The sequence below is a fragment of the Centrocercus urophasianus genome, unplaced genomic scaffold (genome assembly GCF_019232065.1).
Source record: "Centrocercus urophasianus isolate 14NV4802_14NV808 unplaced genomic scaffold, USGS_Curo_1.0 seq_21, whole genome shotgun sequence".
In the NCBI taxonomy this organism is placed as follows: Eukaryota; Metazoa; Chordata; class Aves; order Galliformes; family Phasianidae; genus Centrocercus; species Centrocercus urophasianus.
The window spans coordinates 19604625-19620692 of record NW_024884767.1 but is presented as its reverse complement, the minus strand read 5'-3'; positions in this window follow the sequence as shown (position 1 = coordinate 19620692).

The window sequence follows — 16068 nt, the reverse complement described above, 5'->3', positions numbered from 1 at the left end:
ATTTTTCCTATTTATACTAGCAGAATTATTTTTGGTGTATTATATCTTCAGATCCATTTCCAATATCTCAAGCTCTGATATAAGATGCTTCAAAAATCAGCAAAAATAAAGACTTCTATCCTCACAAATCCTTTTCTTTTTTTCTTTGAAAGTGCTAAGTCTTTCAGCTTGATGTAGTTTTTTTCTCTACATCTTTCCTATTACTATTTTACTATTTTTTTTTCAGATATTTCAAAAAAGTATATATTTTTAAAATTATTCTTCCAATAAGAAGCTTCAGAATTACTATTGAAAAAAAAAAAAAGCTCCCTCACCCTTTTCTGTTTCTTGCTTTTGCCCACAGGAAGTATCAAGTACCTTACTGCAGTGATTTGTGTAATGCAGCTGATACAACTTTCTGCCATATAAAAATCTAACTGAAAACCCTGTTAAGAATATTGTTATTTTCTGCTGAACTTCTTTTTTCTTTTGCTCTGTTTCATCATTTTACTTTATGTTATGTCTGTTTACCTCTATGTTCTTTCCAAATATTTTCACCCTTCCTACCACACACTTCTAATATGTTTTTTCAGATATACTCCACCACCACTTACAGGAGCTGGCCATCTAACTGGTAGCTAGTTTTCAGTGTTTCACTTAGATAAATAAATTATTCCCAGAAATTATCATTATTTCCCTTTTTCACTCTATGCTAATCGGTATGCCTTACAGGGAGCTGTACAGCTACATCTAGGAGATTTTCAACAATACTGTGTACAGAAGAGATAACTCCATGATTCTCTGAGCAAATAAGGGGAAAAGGCCTTATTTTTTCCAAGTAAAAATTTATAACAAAATGCTCAGAAAATTTTTCACACCACATAGTTGAGCAATACATGTTAGGTTTGCTTCAGAAAAAGAAGTAGCCTGTACTTGTTTTTTAAACTTTGACAATGTTATTCCTTAATTTGCCTCAGCTGCAAAGATTTGAAATGCTAGTACGCTCTGCAATTACAATGAAATTTCTCCACCTAAGCATTAGTGCTCAAAGTAATTTCCTCTTCAACCTCCTACTTGAAGACTGAATTGAGCAGGTGGATTTGATTTTGTGGTTCATATGGTAATACAAAAGAAGGTTCTGAAGTAGTGGGTGTTCATTATCAGACACCCTTCTGCACAACAGTGTAATGCAAGAAGCAATAAGATGGCTTGAGAGTGGCCTGTTCTTGTCTCTGTTCAGCAGCCTTTACTGTGAGCTGATTTCCGACCTCATCCATTAGAATAAATTTTCAAAACATTTTATGTTTCTATTACTGTCCACCACAGCTGAGTACAGATCGGAAAGCAAAACCTTGACACACATGAATTATCCACTGCTTGAATAATAATTTGCTCTGTGCGGTGTCAAGGAAAATAAAAAGCAGGATGCGAATCTGAAATTTGGCATGCATGCTTTGACTGCTAATTAAAATATGCAGAGGAAGATTTTTGAGTTATTCCTGCTCTGACTGTGATACCAAATAAAGTAGGTTGTACTAGCTGGAAGCACAGAAACCTATTTAATTTCATCTAGCTGTTTTGAGGTGCCTATCAACTTTTATTCAAACAATCAGTTCCTTCTTTGTGCAGCAGCTTCAGAAGAGGCCAAAGGACAATGGTTTGCCTATCCTATGTTGCCTTATCCTATGTAAAAAATATATGTATTTCTTATTCTTGGCAAGAACAATCAAGGTATTGATCCTCTGGTTCTTGTTTTAAGGCTTATTTTAACATTAATACAGCTCTTTGTGACTCGTGACAGGCAGTATTTTAGTGACATTTCCTTTGGTTATGGAGCTCACTCACAAGGAAAGATGTTTTGTAGGTAGCACAGAAAAATGCTGTTCAGCATGAATGATTTGATTTGAAAATCCATGTAACTGTGATAAACCAAGTCAAAGTGTCCAGCTCCCACATAGTGGGGAGCTATAAATAGAGACCATATACCACTGATTCCTTGCACTGCAGAAGAATTTGCACTTGAATAAGGATTTAATGCTCCTTACCTCACTTGAAGGAGCAGTACCTTAAGAGCTCCCCATGCAGGCTACCAGTGAAAAGCAGCACAAATCTCCTTCCTCCTTTTGGTCTTTTAGGTGTAAGTGTATTTGGATGCTTCTGTCTGAGACAGCTACAGGTTATAAATGTCTGATGCTGCTCTAAAATACCCTTTGTCTGTATTCCTGGTATCTGACCAGATTTTGTATGTATCTGAGCTGAAGCTTGAAGGTAGGCACTGCCATTGCTTCAGGTGCTTTTATATTAAATCACTGTAATGCTTTAATATAAAACTGTATCAAATGGATAGCTGAGGAATCCTTCCTCTTTGACTCCAGGAATATCCTCTGGTGGATCTCTGCACTTATGATCTTTCACTGCTGTCTTGATGTGAAAGGAGCCACATCATGGGGAACAGTCATGAGATATTTTACATGGTGGTCAAACAGTACAACTTAACCTCATTCTGCTGCTTCTTCATTTCACACTTACAATCTGAGGCACAAATATGTTTTTACTGACTTAGGGTGCCCAGGAACCAAGTATATAAGGCAAAACCAGAGCAGTTGATGTTCAACAAATCTCCACAACAGCTTGCTGTTATCCTCATGATGATTTTACATCACGTGATGTAAAAACATTAGCCTAGGAATGAGATAATTTGTGGAAAGACTTGAGCTACCCCTGTTTGTGTTCCAAGTTACTAACAACTGAACAATCACAATCATCTTTGACAGGACTTTGAGTTGGCCAGAACTGTGAGGTCAAATGTTTTCCTTGAAAGAAGCACACCTGAAACATGAGAAGGCTTTGAATTTCTAAGGTAGGTTTGACATGAAACTAAAACAAGAATACTTAAAATGGAAAGAACTTGTGTTTTGGGAGGCACTCAATAAAAATAAAGAGGATTATAAACACCTTTTCCTCCTTTCCACAGTGTCTTGGCACTACAAATCCTTTCAGACTTCTCATAGAATCATAGAGTTGTAGAATCAGTAAGGTTGGAAAAGACCAATAACATTGTCTAGTTCAAGGATCAGTTCATGCCCGTGACCACAACTACATGTTTCTTTAACACCTCCAGGGATGATGACATCACCACCTCCCTGGGCACTCCACTCTAGTATCTCTTTCTGACAAGAAATGTTGCCGAATATCCAACCTGATCCTTTCCTTGCTGCAACTCAAGGCCATTATTTCTCAGCCTACAACTTTCTTTCAGATAGTTTTGGAAAGCTATAAGGTCTTCCCTGAGCATTCTCTCCTCCAGACAGAACAATCCCAGTTCCCTCAGTGAATCCCCATAAAACCTGTGCTCCAGGTTCTTCACAGCTTCGTTGCCCTTCTCTGGACACACTCCAGGGCCTCAATGTCTTTCAATGTTGAGGAGGAACTGAACACAGTGCTTGAGGTGTGGTCTCACTAGTGACAGGTACAGAGGGATGAGTAGCTTCTTGCTCCTACTGGCTACATTATTTCTGATATGAGCCAGGATGCTTAGGGAACCAGTGAGGAATGCATCCTCCACTTTGGTTCCAAACTGTAGTTTCAAAGTATCAATTTGTTGTCAAGGAGATGACAAACTTTAGTTGGTGTCAGAAACACACCAATTTAACTCTTCATGGAAGTGAATGTGCCAGGAATGTAGATAACCTGTTGTCTCTTCAGGTTGTGACTGAAGACAAATACAAATTGAAAATAAATACTTCAAGGTATGTACATGAGCGTATGGTATGTTCTATTATTTAAGTGGAAAAACTGAGGACTACAGGTTCCACTGCCAGTGTACAACACTACATCACACAAGAAAAGAACTATTCTGAACAAGATGATTCAGCTAGTGAAATTGGTAGTGCACTGATTGTTTAACAACTTTCATTTGTATTTAAAAATTAATATCATCTCAAAACAAATGAGGAAAATGAGCCATCTCTCTTTTATCTTTCTCCACATCTATCTGTGCAAAAACATCACCAATCCGTGCAAATAATACCTTCCCGGAGTGGGACAATACGCTTGATCTGTTAAGAAGGAATGCTGTATTTCTCTCTTTGTTCAGAGTCCTGTGGCTTCTTGTGATTCCCTTGCAACTTCCTTCACGAAGCACTGGGAATTGCCTTAGTCCAACCACCAGAAAGAGCAAGAGGTAGAGGGAACCAGTATGAATGGAAATGCATTAATGCATTAAGAGTTGTCAGTTAAGAGGCTCTCCTATAGCCTTAAAATGGTACCTGGTACTCACAGATGATAAAAGTGCAGTTTTAGGGCCCACAGGTGATCAGCAACACTGTCCAAGGTTGCACAAGAACACAGAAAAAAACAATCTTTTTAAATGTATGTTTTTATTGTGAGAAAGATACATGAAGTCTCTACTAAATATCTTGAAGCATTATGCCTTGCAGATATCAACAAAAGAGAACACATACACACCCATCACATGAGGAACTGCAAAATTGGTTGTTTTCAACTTTTATCCTTTTAGCCATATTTGGAAACAATGCCGTAAAATAATTTGATATGTTCTGTTTGTTCCACCACACCAATGAAACACTGAATATCACTGCACAATAATGATAGCATATTTACTAAACTGCTATAACTGAATAAGTGTAGGAAAATAAAAACCACACTCCAACCAGGATAAATAGGAATGTCATGGCTTAACCAAGCTCCCACGCATGTGTACATAGATGTCTAGATATTCAATCAGATGTACAAACACAGATTAGGAAATTTTGTGTCAATTTTTTTTGGATATTCATAAAAAACAAATAAAATGACTGCATTTTAAGCAAAGGGACTCTTGTAATCCACAAGGCAGTTTGAGAAAATTAGAAATTCTACTAATTTCTAATTAAAGAAAGATCAGGGATGACTGAACAATGCATCAAGTATTATGTTTTTCCTTCTTGTATAAGTGTTCAGAGTGTGGACCTTAATTTCTTATTTTACCATGTGCTATAAATGGATGGTTAGCAAGAGCTGTGATCTGCAAATTCATCTTAGAGTGCCTAAAAGAAAAAGCTTGCTATACAAACAGTCAAAGGACAGAGACGGAGAAAAATTTTCTGAAGGCCGGAAAGCAAGCAAAAATTTAAATTGGACTTAGAGGTGACAAAGGAACAGGGAGATAATGAAGTACAACTAGGGGATGATTACATTTAAAAACAAAAATGCAATTGTGAAGTACTTGCACTTTGTTCAGTCTCTGCTATTTGTTTACAGCAGATTGGATGGAAAAACCACCAACTAATAAATCAGAATGCCTACTTGAGTTGTGTCTTAGGAGATTTTGCCATGACTCTATTGCTGTTGACATCAGTGCTTTGAACTTCAAAGTTGTTCCTGGGTATGAGTCCATACATGCTGTTGTCACTTATGTATATTGCTGTGTGGCCGCCGGTTGAGAGGAAGAGAAAGTGAAAAATGTGATAAGGCAAATCCAGAGAAAAAAAACATCCCAAGTGTCTCAAGCTGATGGAAGGTAGTTATTACCAGACAATACACGGTGGCTGAGGATCTGCTCCCAGGAAGGAGGAAGCTGGGAAAAAAAGGGCATACTTAAAAGATTTATAAAATCATGAAGCATTTCAGATTGAATCAAGTGAAAAGGAAAATATACATAATGAGTTAAGACTGAAAGCTGTCTAGAAAGCTTTCAGACTCACTTTCACTGCATTTCACCAATGTTTCATGACTTCTCTTTTAACAGCATGGAACTGCATCAGGGTAGTGTAAGAGGTTTATTTTGTACCTTTTGTCATTACAAAGAATAGGTGGCAATAACCTTGATACTTTTATTTCAACGTGTTATCTTCCCCAACAATAGTCAGTGTGGTTTCATTTTCTTCTGGCTGCTGAAAAGAGCCTTATACTTTGACTCCAAAACCAGATTTGATACCATGGCTGTCAGAGGACACATGAAGGTGATAATGTTTTCATCTAGACTTTTTGCGAATGAGGAAAGTAGATGGCTCTTAGCACACTGGACAGTGGGAGAAGACCCTGAAGCCTCTGAAAGCTAAAATAATCTAAGGAATCATAGAGTCACGGAATCACCACAGTTGGAAAAGATCTCTAAGATCATCCAGTCTAACCATCTGCCTGCCACCAATATAATTACTGGATTGCTCTGTAGATTCTCCTGTAGGGTTTGTCACTGTGAACTTGTCTAAATTAGCTCAGGTTAAAGAGGAAGAAATGGTTGCTTGAGGTCAGTCAGGATGGAAAAAAACATGATGAAGTAAATCCATAATGCTGAGTGAGACTGACATCTAGAAAAAGACCTCTGCATAAAAGCTGGGAAAGATCGTTGCTACAAAGATATCTTTAATCTAATTAGCTCACAGAGTGCTTTTCAAATATTAACATTTGTATCTCAGAAGCAGCCAGAAGAAAAAACTCCGTGTGTGCTGAAACACAGATATGATCTCTATAGGATTAGAGCCTTAAAGGATAATGTATTGTGATGTGGGGAGAGAAAAAATACTACAAAAGAAAGTACAGAACCACTGTTCTTTTGTTTTGTGTTTTTTGTTGTTTCTTTTTTATCAGAAAAAAAATAATAAGTTACTGCTTATATGTGTCATTCATCAATACATATCTGATCAAGTGGGAGCTTTGTGCTATGAATAAAATGTACCTTGGGCATTTGACGTTTTTCTCAGCTCTGTGTTTTCAGGACTCTTCTTCAAAAAAATGCTAGAAGCAAAGACAAATTTTCTCTCGTTTTAAGCCCTGCTTCTGGCCAGCTGTCTCCCCTGAGTGACACTAAGATTTGCTATGAACATTTCCCTTTAAATCAAAGGAACTGTATGCTTATTATTTTCAGGAAGCATTTTTCTTGTAGCAATTCTTAGTCTCACAGATATTCTACTTTCATTTTAACTTCTTCCTTAGCCTGCTACCTTCTAATTATTTTTCTTACATTTTTTAAACATTATTTTTGACCTCTCGGTATTTCTTGTCTTTTTTTCTTGGTGGTGGTGTTATTACTATCCCTACAACATATCCTCACTTAGATGCTAGATTTTCTTTGTTGCGTTTCTAGCATCCTGGTCTCTAGAAAAAGAACTTCTGATAACTAGTCCAAAAAGTGGAAGGTAGGAACACAAAAAGGAAGAAGAGAACATACCAAGCCAGTGTAAATTCCGTCTATTGCAATCATAATGGTACTTCTCTAGAAGACAAAATGGCACTGAATTTACATGTAAAATAGAAAATCTTCCTCATGATTACAATTGTCATCAACCCAAAGAAAATGTGCTGCTTTTTTTTTTAGCTCATTGGAAATGAATCAGTGAGGCTATCTGTGACACATTCTGCTCACCATTCTGCTAACACTGAGAAGGAAGAGTCACAGAATGAATAAGAGGCCGAAAATTTTGTTTGCGAATGAAAACCAGTAGGCACTTTGATTTTTATCATATTATGCAGTTATTTTGTAGGTATCATGTAGAAGTGCCAGGGATGTAAACAGCCACTCAGAACAGAACAGAGAACAAAACATTTTCTTAAAAAACTGTATTTCTCAGGTAGCTGATGCATTTGGGTGATAAATAATGGCATATATTGGCATATACACTTCAGAAATTTATTTAATGTACTACTTTATTTAGCAACTGGTGCTATCAATATAATTCTGCTTTCCTACCAATGTAAAATTCATAATCAGGGATTATTAGTCAAACATAAGTTCCTATCAATATTATCTTACTTTCTTATTGTAATATCTTTTTCTTTTTTTTTAATCAGTTACACTGATATCTGGTTCAACAAGCAATGCTATAAACATTTGCTGTCATGTTCAGAGTACATCTCCAACACAATTAACAGGAAATATCAAACACATGGCATTATGGGAGGATTTTGTTGCTGCTTTGCATGCAGTTTAAAGACTTTTGTTCCCAAAAATGGAAATGTGCTCTTCAACGTCTTTATCAATGACATCGATGTAGGAATCGAGTGCACCCTCAGCAAGTTTGCTAATGACACCAAGCTGAGTGGTGCGGTCGACACGGTTGAAGGAAGGGATGCCATGCAGAGGGACCTCGACAGGCTTGAAAGGTGGGCCTGGGTGAACCTAATGAAGTTCAACATGGCAAAGTGCAAAGTTTTGCACTTGGGCCGGAGGAATCCCAGGCATCCGTACAGACTGGAAGGAGTGGTCCTTGAGAGCAGCCCTGTGGAGAAGGACCTGGGGGTCCTGATGGATGAAAAACTGAACATGAGCCAAACAGTGTGCTCTTGCGGCTTGGAGGGCAAATGGTATCCTGGGCTCCATCAGAAGAGGGGTGGCCAGTAGGGACAGGGAGGTGATTGTCCCCCTCTACTCTGCTCTTGTGAGGCCCCATCTGGAATACTGCGTCCAGGTGTGGAGCCCGCAGTACAAAAAAGACAGGGAGCTGTTGGAGAGGGTCCAGAGGAGGGCCACTAGGATGATCAGGGGGCTGGAGCACCTCCCCTATGAGGACAAGCTGAGGGAGCTGCGCTTGTTCAGCCTGAAGAAAAGAAGGCTGTGGGGTGACCTCATTGCAGCCTTTCAATACCTAAAGGGAGCCTACAGAGGGGAAGGGAATCAACTCTTTGGAAGGATTGATATGTGTAGGATGAGGGGAAATGGTTTCAAGTCGAGGGAGGGGAGATTTAGATTAGATATCAGGGGAAAGTTCTTTACTATGAGATTGGTGAGGTGCAGGAACAGGCTGCCCAGAGCAGTTGTGGATGTCCAGACCCTGGAGGTGTTCAAGGCCAGGATGGATGGGGCCCTGAGCAGCCTGGTTTAGCATTAAATGTGGAAGTTGGTGGCCTTGCATGTGGCAGGGGGGTTGGAAATTCATGATCTTTGAGGTCCCTTCCAACCCTGGCTATTCTGTGATTCTGTGACTTTTTAATCTGTCAGCATTGAAAATGTGAAGAAGTACATCAAGTTTAACGTGTCCATTTTGGAACATTTTGGAATCTGCTAGTATTTGCTCTGTCTTCTTTTCTGCCTTCCACTAACAAAAGAAAATTTGCTCCTAGAAACATCAATCCAAAGCAGATATTGGGGTTCTATGTAATTTTAATTTGGTGTTAAAAATGTGTTTGTACTAAACTAACATTCAGTGTAAAAATATATATGTTTCCTTCTCAGCATATTTCTTAAAGTTGTAATGTCAAAGCTTTCAGTGCTGTGCTATTTAGGAACTCTATGGATACAGCTATATGGATAGATTCAGGCTCCACGGAAGACTGATATTCTTACTCTCACATTCAAGAAAACAAAAATAGAACAGCAATAAGACACAATGACAAGTATCACTTTGAAATGCCTTGTGATACAAATAAAACTTCAAAAAAAATTTACATAACCTTTTTCAGGCATTTTGTCCAAACAAATTTTAAACAATTATTTAGGATAAATGATAAGGACTGACTTGTGAAATAGATTCTCTACTGTCTGTAAGTTGAACTACAGTGGATTCATGGAAAGATGGATAAATAAGGAGGCAATAAAAATCCCTTTTATTTTTCTGTTTTGATGTTATATTTTGTTACTCTGAAATTTCCCTGAGAACTCTTCTCTTCTACTAGAAGCTTCTAGTTAAATAGAGCCAGATCTGTCTGAGTCTCCGCAATTAACCTATATACATCTGAAAAATACAGCCATAACATCTAAACCTATCGACATGCCATTTTTAGTGCCCTTTTTCAAGAAGATGATTTATTTACACTCAGTTCTCAAAAAATGCTTTCTCATACTGATGTAATTCATTAAGCTGAATCTAGTCCTGCAAAAGACAAAATTCCCTCTGATTTCAACGGAGATGGATTTTTAGTGGTCATCTCTTTCTGTCTTTGTCTTCTCTTCTCTTTCCAAATGCCTGTAGCTATCGATCCTGACTGCCATGGCAAAACAAATGATCATTGCCTTTGGTGAGGATTTATTGGCGCTTCCTAATTGTTTCTACGTCAAGATGACACAAGGAAACTGAAAACAAACAAAAAAAAAATAAACCCTAGCTGGATATTTCTGTGTGCAATACAAGCACACCACGTATGAGGTGGGATGTTATGAAGTTTCTGCATCCTTTCACTGAAGATAGCTTCTTGCTACATTTTGCTTCTTTATGAAACCTAATTATTTCACAGATTAAAATGATTATATTCTGCTCATTTTTTGCTGGACAGTCAGTTTGTTCTCTGTTCCTAAGTATTTGAGGAGTAGTCAAAGGTCACCCAGCATGAATATGTTTCTCAAACTAAGGCTTACATCTTACTTATTTTATTACAGAAAAATTGCTTATTTTATGAATGAAAAATACATTATTAATAATAAATTTTATTATTTCTGGGTTTTTTTGTTATGAGTTTTTAAAATGCAGGTTGAGCCCCCATTAAATAATACATCAAGATGTATTTTTGAAACGTTAGTGGTTTAGTACTTTTTTTGACTGACTGTGTGAGTCTTCTCCTTACACTAAGCTGCAACTCATAATATTTTGTCAACAACCTATTGCAATAAGGAGCCCACATTTAGAAAAATGCTGCACAAAATAACAGAGGAGATGCAAGTGAGTATAAAAGTGTAATTCACAGCAAGATAATCTCATAAATCACTGCTTAAGAACATTAATGAAGCTGAGGTGATCTTTCCAAGTGAAAGCTGGAATAAAAGATAGTAATAAAACTAGAAAACTTGAGCAGTTGGCAGAAAGATTTCAAGTGTCTCACTGTTCAGTGTATGAAGGACTGACCCTATGGCTTTGATTTCACTCAGGTGTTTTGGCTGACGTTTATTTAATTGCCTATTAGGCAATCTGAATCTGAAAAAAGTGAGGAATTACACAGCACACAAAAGCACTTTCTGTCTTTCTCATGTATTATTTATATCTAATCAACCAGAATGTTCATCCTTTTTTACTTCCTCACAGCTCAGTAGAACTCACATGCCTAATGAAGTCCTTTTAATTCCATAGTATCTCAGATTCCTAATGAGTTTCTCACTGAAGTGCTAACCAGGTTAGGGGCTGCTTATTAGCATACAAGATAAAATTGGTTTTGTTCATTCTGCCTGCAGACAGAGATTATATTATCTATAAATACGGGACATAGAATTCAGTGGCCACAGAGGGAAGACTATTCCATATACAGAGAAATTATATTTAAGAGTAATTATAAAGATTACTTCATTTCTTAAAAAAAAAAGAGTTATATTTTAGTCTCTATCTATGCTCTTTGTGTATTTTCTGATACTAGCTTACTTACCGGCTGTCATGGCTTAACAAATATTGGGGTTGAGAACTGAGGCACTGACTTAAGGTAGAAAAGCAATTACAGGATTCTGTGAGAGAGCTTGCACAGCTGCCTGTACTGTCTTTGCAAGCATATTGCAAGCATTTACCATAATTACAGGTATTGGAACTCATTAATCAAGTTGTATTTCATCAAGGCAATGGTGCCTTCTCTTTACCTCCCTTTACATGCAAGGCAATTTCTTAGCTCATTTGTTTTATATAAGCTAGAACATGTTTAGTGCACTGACAACAACACGCAGTGCCAAAGGGGGGGTTGCAGATACAAAGATGCAAGCAGAGAAGATGCTATTTTTCTGCTCAGAATGCAGAATAAGGAATGGGATTCTTCTGTAGCCACAGCAGAAACTGACTGCCACTCTCCCTGTGTCTTTCTTTTCAGTTAAGGTCTTTTGTATTCATTATCATGAGACAACATAATGATGGATAAAACCAAATCAATGAACATTTTAGTGACTGCAAGAGAAGGAAAGATGTTTTACATTTTTAGGTTGCAGTGAGGCATATAGGGAGAACTTCTTAATGTAATTTTTTTTTTCTTTTCTTGTGTTTCTTGACTAACTGCTCAATATGGGAAAAGGACAAACAGCTCCTTCTTTTTATATGTATTTCAATATAAAAAAGAAGTGCAATCATAATTCTGAGATTATTCTTATCCATATTGTAATGATTTTTTTCTTACACTGAAGTAGATTTTTCAGTCTTAGCTGTGTTACAACACTTAAACCTCAAAATAATATTATCTTTCACCAAAAAAGTGTAAGAAAAATAGTAAAAACAACAGTTTAGAAAGTAAACAAAAAAAGCTTGGTTTTGTTACAGAACAGATATGTAAAGGTATCTCACTAAATAGTCTACAGAGAAGAAAATCAGAGCTTTCAATGTATGGGATCTGACTGCAAAGTCCAAAATGCATAGACAAGGAGAATTTCTGTATATACACAACCTTACTATATACTATGTATACACAGTAAGCAGATGTTTCAGAAATACATTAAGCCAAGTGCCCTTTATTAAAACAATTTCCTTTACTAAAAAAAAAAAAAAAAAAAAAAAAAAAAAGGCTTGAATTACAGTCCATTAAGTATATCATGGGAAACAGAATCTTGTCTCCATGGTAAATAATATATATTTTTACACAGAAGCCTGCAAAGAGTGCATTTCAAAATAGGGCAGCTGATAAGTAAGTCAGCTTTATGTCAAAATAATAATCTGATTTGCTGTTCATGTGAGTGAGTAGAGTGAGTATTTTTACTCATAAGTGTTTGGATGATTGGTCCTGTGTCTTGTTACAGGAATTATATCAGACAATTTTGCACTTCTGTTAAACAAAGCAGAAAGGGATTAAGTTTTTGTTTCTTATGTGCAGTTTGTGAAAATGAATTTCCCACATCTCAAAATCTAGACCCACATATTCTGCTACAGGATCATAGAATCATACAATCATTTGAGTTGGAAGGGACCTTCAAAGGTTATCTAGCCCAAGTCCCCTGCAACAAGCAAGGACTCCTACAGTAGATCAGGTGTTCAGAGCCCCTTCAGCCCGACCTTGAGCATCTCCAGGGATGGGGCATCAATACACTTCAAGTAACATTCAAGCATGATTAACTTTTCTATACACTGCTTCTTAGGCTTATTCAGTTGTTTTCTTCTTCTTCTTTTTTAACTAAACTGGTTTTGTTTTGTTTTCAAAATAAATCTCTAAAAATTTCTTGTGTGCATGTCTCCAAAAGCATTATAGTCGTTGTCTAGGAAGTCAGTGATCTAATCCTAAAAATATAATGGATTGGTTTAGCACAGTGTATTTCTATTAAAGTCTATCACTTTTTCTCTCTCTTTTTTTTTTATTTTTCTACTGTTTTCATTCGTATTTATCTTAAAATTGATTTTTGTCAAAGTGCGTTTCTTAAGAAGGAAACAAATAATAATAATTCGCGTTTATATTTTAGCAGCTTTTTAAGGTACGTTAGGAATGTTTTTAAAGGAACTGCTTCAGTTAGTTACTGAAGTAAAGAATAAAGTCTAGAATGGTTTACTGGCGAAGGAAAGACTGCACACAATCATTTGTTGATGTCAATAATAGTTACATACTTATATTGAAGCATGCATCTTTGTGTCGAAATTCAGACTTCCAAGAAGCAGTCAGCTTGCTATTATAACACCTATCCTGTTAATATTTAAAAGTAGTTGTTTCATTATCTTTCAGCCTTATCCACTGGCTAATACTGTCATCATAAATAACTGAGGTTTTACCATAATTATACTAAGATATAGTAAACATAAGAGGAAATTGTAATATATATACATATTCTAATGAGATAACTGAGAAAACAATTTATGTGTGATAGTGCATATCCCCCGAGCCTCCAGAACTCTGTGGAAAGGACAGTAACATGAATTCTTCCATTTGCTTTATGAAGCATTTTCTTTTTCTCTGTATTCTCCTCCGTGATGCATTCCTGGCTTTTGTCTCACCACTAGGAATTCTTCATATTTGATTCTCTACTGCATGCATTTTCCCACCAAGCTAAGCCTTCAGGAAACATAATTAAGGGATAGCAGAAATGCAAGAAGCAAAGTATCATCAATATACAAAAATTCATCATACAACAAATGAGAGAATTTCTGACAGAGCTGAGGAACGCAGCCTGTGAGAACCACTTAAGAGTTGCTTATAACAGAAAGATCTAATTACCTCAGAAAAAGCTCATTGTCAGTTCTGAATTTATTTATTATTGAAGAAGAGATCCTGAGGCTAGCCTCTGTGACTCATCTTTTGGCCAGCTGCAGCTCATGCTGTTTTTCATGCATTATACATTAAACACATACGGTAGTGTAAGGTGGAGGGTATCTGGGGAGAAGCTTCATACTGCTTTTTTCACTCCAGGAAGAAGGAAATGTAAGAAAAACGAGAAAAGGATGGTTAGAATAGATGAGTGCAAGAAGGCATATCACCACATTATTCATCGCTTTAGAATGACTTAATTGCAGTATTATAAGAAGAGATGGACTCCTGGACTCTTCCTGGAAATGATCATAACTTCCTTGCTATTTAAGTTTTTGTGGTTTTTTTGCTTGTTTAAAAAATGCTTAAAATTGTTATGCTATTGTATTCTGTGCCAATTGTATTAAGCACCTCTGCTCTGTCTGGTGCCAAGATGAAACAGATTGAAATACCTACTGTGTGGCTTATTGAGAAAAGGTTTCACATGCTATTAGCTTAACATCTGTTAGCTATTTATAAAATCATCTATGCAAAGAAACTTGGGCTTAATTTTTTGCTCTTTTATGGAAAACTAGAAGCTGGAAAAACTTCCTTACATATTGCTGACATGAATGGGGATTTTGCACAAAAATAGATATATCGCATATCCACATTTGAGTAATAGACTGTGGGTAATTAATGTGGATGGAGAAAAACGCCAAAATGCTTCCAGAGAAGAAGTAAATATCTTTTAAATCTTAAAAGAGTAAACAAGCTCAAAAACTAGTTTTCTTGACTATCCTCAGAAATGTAAGGTATACCACAAGGTCATTAAGAATTTAAACCTTTAAAGCAGTATGTCACATTGTTTCAAAAGCATGAATTTTAATAGTGAGGAGTTTGAAACAATCATGATTCATTTGTCCTTCTATTTCTGAGGTTAAAAATATACAGATGTGGAATTCTTATAAGCTGTTCAAAAAAATTTGCATAGAAGGGTATTTTTTTGCTAGTTCAATTATGGGCTAATTTGTCATGAGCTGATAACCTTGCTCAGTCACCTTGTAATAGCATCACATACATATTCGTTGAAAACTCTACGAAAAATAATAAATCAAGGCACAGAATTTTCTGTTATTTCCTCATCTTTATTTTCCACCTTTTTTTTTTTATGTTGTTGTTTGTTTTGATTTTGACTTGTTTTTCAGACAAAGCTTAAAATACTGATGACATTTTTTCCAATGTGTATTATTCAGATCTCTTGTGATGTACTAATTCTAATTTTCTAATTCATTCTTCTCCTTTGTCATATATTTTTCTATTCTTAATATTGAAAAGATGCTAATCTTTCAGTACATAAAATCAGAGGAAGGCCTGCCTCAGTAAACGCCAGTTAAATGTATCAGGCAGAGTAACAGGATAGCAATTGCAACTGGTAAATTTGATATCATGGGAATTTTGGTGAAAAATTAGAATAGCAACAACATTTTACTTTGTTCTCTTACAGTGAGAAATCTTCCATTTAAAGACCAGTGTGGGTAACAGTATTATATTTCATTATATTGAAGGCTTTTAGGTCTCTTGGCAGTAAACAGCTGCCCAGCAGTGGCGTAGTAGCAGGGAAAAAATAGGGGGTATTCTTAATAAGGGTATTTTGAGTGTCTTCCCTTTTTTAATGTTGATATTTACTCTAATTTCCTGTCATAAGTTCTGCTAATAACTGAATAAATTGCAAGGAGAAAAGAATGAATGAGTAACTGAAAAACTGAGAATGGTTTGACCTGAAAGAAACAGGAGTAGTAATATCAAATGTTGTAGTGGTAGCAGGAGACTGTTTTTTTCCGTGTTTTTTTGTTTGGTTGGTTGGTTTTTTTGCCATGGACTATTGGAACTTCTATGCATGAAGCTGAAAATCTTGCCCATATATTGCATTTCTAAAACAACCAGAGTGAAACTGTTACATCCTCTGGAATGATGAGACATAAAGAGGCATACTCTTGAATTAAACTTTACCTGCTTCCTTGCTTTCTGAAGAAAATTCGACCAAAAATG